The 5258-nt window shown below is 36.2% G+C and overlaps 1 non-coding gene across 1 annotated transcript; it reads left to right on the forward strand.

Moving 5' to 3' along the window:
• Window positions 1-1102: 1102 nt before the first annotated feature.
• MIR12213 (microRNA mir-12213) lies at window positions 1103-1161 on the forward strand. Its single transcript, NR_161963.1, has one exon. It is a non-coding gene; the product is annotated as a microRNA mir-12213 (primary transcript).
• Window positions 1162-5258: the final 4097 nt, after the last annotated feature.

Consider the following 5258-nt stretch of genomic DNA (forward strand, 5'->3'; position numbering starts at 1 on the left):
GGCTCAGAATGATGAAATCTTAATGCTTGAGAGAAACAACACTTAACTGTCACTTTTCACAGGGTTGCTTATAACTTGAAATGCCAGCTCAGGATGCTCAATGTCTGGACTGAAACCTTCAAATCTGTAGTTGGAATACAATTCTTAGTACATGAATGCACTTAAGAAATAAGAACTCATTATTCAGCAGATCTTCTATCTGCATGTATTCAGTTGCAGCTGCTCATTCTTGAGACAAAAGTGATTTTAAGGGTTTTTGTTGCTCTTTTTTTTTTTTTTTTTTCCCTTGCCTCTCCTTTCTTCCAGGACAGTGCAAAAGCTGGATTCAGTCCCAACTTGCTGTCATGGTTTCATGATTTTTGGTTATCGGTGTTCCACATCATAACATCACGTAGTGCACTGGGAGTTAAAGAGTTAATGCTCTAGGTCCGGGTACCTATCCTGGAAGAGAAGATAGGAATCGGAATACCAATAACCAAAAATCATAAAACCATGACACTTGTGTACTGTATAGTGTTTCTGGTTACATTCTTCTGGTCACACTAGAGGTGAACCTAACAGTAACTGAAGGGATGCTGATCCCACTCCCTAGGGACCTTTCCTTCATGCAAAGTCTGAAGTCAGTCTTGCTTCAGATTCTGAATGGAGAAATTTGTAGGATTTGATTGAAAGGCAACTTTAGCTTTAATAATGGTATTTTTGCACAGATCTAGTTTGCCTCCCAGTGTTTTTCGCATTGAATGATGAAAAACAAAATGACTTTTTAAAGAAGAAAAGTTTCAAATGAAAAATTTACTCAAAAGATGCCTCTAAAAAAAGTCTCTAAGTATTTTTAATCCCTACCCTTTCTTCAGCTAGACAAACAAGACCTCAAATGAGAGTTCCAACTCATCCCTTCCTAGGCTTTGTATGAATTTGATTTACAGCGATCAATAATCCGATTTACATCTCAGCCAACACCTTTTAGGTCTACAGCTTTCCATCAGGTTTGAATTTATTTTAGCCCTGTCTCTTCTGAAATTTGTTCCTACCACACTAGGTGGCCCTGGATGACCGACAGGCTGCCAAGGCGGGAGGCGGGACCTTACAGCTGGGCAGGACTTGTGCACCAGCTGGTGGGTTGGACTGGAAAAGAAGCCCTACAAACCACCTGGTGCTGGTTCTGCTAAGCAAATTTTGTAGATCTGTTTACACTCTGCTCAGCTATAATTGACAGTTCTGTCATCATTTCTTCACCATCTTTGGGTGTATTGTTATAGTTGAATACATACTATAGATTGGGAAGAATCCTTGTTCATCACAGCTGTCTTTTTTCCTCTTCTCCAGTTCTTGTTCCTTTTTCCTACACTTATAGTAATATAAGTCATGCTGCTTATATTGCATATGCATTGACAGATTTCTTGACTGACATGCAAATTAATTCAGAGGAACAGAAAAGAACATTTTTGTTCCTGACACTTCTTTATTTTTATCTTTGCATGCCATCCTTGACAGGCTTTAAAATCTTATTCATATTAAAGAAGTAACTTTAAATAAAGAGCAATTTGTTATACCAGAAGTGTGTTACTATTGCATTTCACTATACAATTTGCTCAAGCCTACGCTAAGAAAAGCTTTGCAGAATGATTTAACTGACACTAACCCAGATGTCTGTAGTTCCAGTAAATATGTCCCCCTTTTTTTTTTTTTTTTTTAATCTACTTGAGGAAGATATTTTAACGACCATGGATATTTCTGTTCAGTGCCCTTTACCAAATTCCTACAAGACTACAAAGGCAGAGCTCTGAGAAATATCTGCAGTTTATAAAATTGAGTAGGATTTTCTTCGAAAGGGCCGTTACTAAGAGCAGAAAACTCATTCCCATTAACTAAAAACAATGGCAAGCAGACATATTGTTACAGTATCAGTAATGATTCAGTGGTTGACGCATAAGACTTTTGCATTTTAAACCCTAATTATTGGCTCTCAAATGATTCTTTCTGATTTAATTTTTTTTTTTTTTCTACTTATGTTCTGGTAGTCTAACATTCTTCATGAAAACAAAGGGTTTATTTGTTTTTCCTTTTTTATATTTACTTACATCAGAATTAAAATTACCTCTCTCCTATCTTCCCCAGAACTAAAGCCTCTACAATAATCCTATGAGTTATTAGGAAATAGAAAAACAATTTCATATAGAGAAAATTGCCTTCATGTTTATATTAGGTGATTATTTTGTAAAAAATAATCACAATTCTCAACTAGAGCACTCACCTCAATTTTTCCTCTTTTGGTAGAGAAGAGTTGAATTTCCTTTTCTCATTTCCTGTTGTGTCATGGTCTACTCTGAGTCCAGTGTTACCCACTGACTAGCCAATATTCTCCATCCCATGGAGAGAAAGGCATTGCATGGTTTTTTGTTGTATGTGTAAGCAATTTTCAGGGATGAAAACACAGTCTACTGATTGGAGATTTATGTCTGTGAGGAAAAGAGAGATCAGTGACAGTAAAAGAATGCATGAGAATGGGATAATGGTTACTGAAGAAACTGAAATGTCATTCAGAGAGGAGCTATGGGAAAGAAAAAACTTGGAAGATCAATTCTAGTTCTTTATCAACATTGCTCTTGCTTTTCTCCAGTTTTCCCAAAAAACATTTTCTTCTAAGAAAGAGTACTTCCTTATACAGAAATATGTCACAGTCATTTTGGAAGTATGTTTTCTCTTCGTAGTGAAATTTTTAGAATAACATGACTTGATGAAAAATACTCTTATTATCTGATTTGTTTTCCTTCTTCTCCAAGCAGTTTTTTCAATTCTTTGTGTTCTCTTGGCTAGTGTCTCATATTTTGCTAAAAGCTCTGTTAGTTGTCATGTATGATGCTCTTAGCCAGAGAGGAAAACAGGTATAAATAGTCTGAAGCATGAGTTTTCATTACAACTGATATACTATAAAATTATTTGTAGTTCACAAGCTTTGTTGAGTTTGATTTGTGTTCCTGAAAAAAAAAAAAAAAAAAAAAAGTTAAAAAAATGGAAGATGGAAGAGGAGCAGCTTTGAAAAATGCAGCCCTTTTGGAGTCAACAACAAAACTTTCCTGAGCTCATGGAGGTGGAGATCAAGGAGAGTTTTAGTGTCCATGAACTAAAGAAAGCAAGATATAGGAAATGAGAAACTTGGCAGAATACTGTCTGTGGGTAGCGATCAGTCACTGAACAACTATTTTATTAGTGGCTTATATGGCATGATAAAGTCCTGCAAGCCAGGAATATGAATTTCAGTCTCCCTGTTTGCTTACTGATAAATATGTGATCTAGAATGATCTTACAGTGACAGTTTCTTGTATCTGCAATGAGTTTCTGACTTCTGTGAACTTTCTACTTCTTAACATTGTTTTCACTTTAGAGAAGCTATCTGGACTACTTCTGATTGAGTTCTCTCAGATGCTGTTATTGTAATTTCAAGTGAAGCTCCAGATACTGCAGTTATGCCAAGCAGGTTAAGAATTACTTGAAGCTAAAGTGAGGCAGCAGTTCTATAAAGAAAAAGACTAACACAGAGTTTTGGGGTTAAATGTAACTGAGCCTGTGAGCAACGTGTGGATTAGTTAGCTTGTTTGTTTGAAAGTTGTATATATATATTTTTTTTCATAAACCTTTAATTTATCATGAACCTTCCTCCACCTCAAAATGTTGATTTTGGCATTATTCATGTGAAAGTTACTTGCTATGGAGAGATCATCGTTTCTGTCTAGTTCAATTGCCTGACTCCTCTCCTCCCCTCCTAGCATGAGCCTCTAGTTCATTGGTTGCCTTATTTCTCAAATCCATGGTACTGGATATCTTTTAAACACTTTGATAAAAAGTTATACCTTTCTCTTTCTTGTCACCTGCTGGGTAATTTCTCTTGAGCTTGTTCTTCCTAGGGCATTTGGAAAGCCTGGGGAGAGAAAAGGTTGCTGTTGTCTGGTGATCATGTTTTTCTGAGCTAGACCATCTCAGGAGTATCTCCTTCAGAGGAACTCAGCCCCTGCCCCGGGCTTGGGAGAAGCTTTGAAAAATGAGCGTATCACACTTGAAGCAGAGGTAACCATTCAAGCTGCTGTTCTGAAGTTGGGCTTTGTTTCCCTGCTGAGGTCAGCTGTACAACCCAGCTGCCACTGATTCTAATCTGCATAACGCTGGGACCCAAGTTACATCTTCAAGCAAATTGCTAAGGGGATAAGATGGGTGATTCTACTCTGGAAATGATTTCATACCAAAGTTTCTGAAACAAATAATGATCATTTTCTGTCTTGAATGTACATTCTGACTGAATCCTTGGAAAAAGCACAAACTGTCAGGCCATTTTACCAGCAGAATTTAGCTAAACTGCAGTGAAATATCCTTTCCAGTAGTGCAGAAATAATCCTGAGAAAAGGTTCTTGGAAGGGTGCTGTTGGTAGAAAAGCTTACTAGCTCTGGTAGGTTGTTTTTTTTTTATTTTTTTTTTCCTCATATGTAAGTGATATACTCTAGTTTCTTCAAGTCTTGGCAGATATTCTCATTGACACAAAGCCATGTAAAAGGTTTCCTTAACCCTTTCAGATCATGGTTTTGTGATGCTAAGAGTTCTTTAACAGATGAGTTCCATTTAGGTTTCCAGGATATCCTTCTACTCTGCATATCAATTTAAAATGCAGAATATGGGGAGAATTATTTCCTTTCAAGAAAAGTTATCAAATACTCTATCATCGAATTGTGCAAGATTACTGGTAAATCATAATTTTCAGTGCAGCTGATGGAAGAAGTAAATCCGTTTAGGCACATCTAAGCAAAGTATTTATGGCTCCCTTAAATAGCCTTTCTAACTCATATTTCCTGTGTAAATCAGTCTTGTTTGTGACCTTGGCAATACATCAGCTCTACAAAAATAACTAAATTGCTTTCTGCCAACTCAGACTGAGGTTCTTTTAACTTATCATTGCTTTCAATTTCTTTACATATCACAGGAAATGTCCTCTCTGATTAAATACAATTTTAACATTACAAAATGTTTTAGGAAAAAATAAATCTAAGTATGTAGTTAAGATGATACCTTCATACTACCAATCTGAATTTTTTACTATCTATGAGCTTGACCACAACATACTGTAAATATCTCTTGACATGCAATCTCAGAAAGAAGTCTGGCTTCTGGTTATAAATCGCTTTTAAATTCTTTTTAAAACCATTACATTTTGAAATCTTCTTTCAAGTCAGAATAGATCTCCTGAGGAATTTCCTAGTATATCAGTGGG

This window comes from Gallus gallus, chromosome 1 (assembly GCF_016699485.2).
Source record: "Gallus gallus isolate bGalGal1 chromosome 1, bGalGal1.mat.broiler.GRCg7b, whole genome shotgun sequence".
NCBI lineage: Eukaryota > Metazoa > Chordata > Aves > Galliformes > Phasianidae > Gallus > Gallus gallus.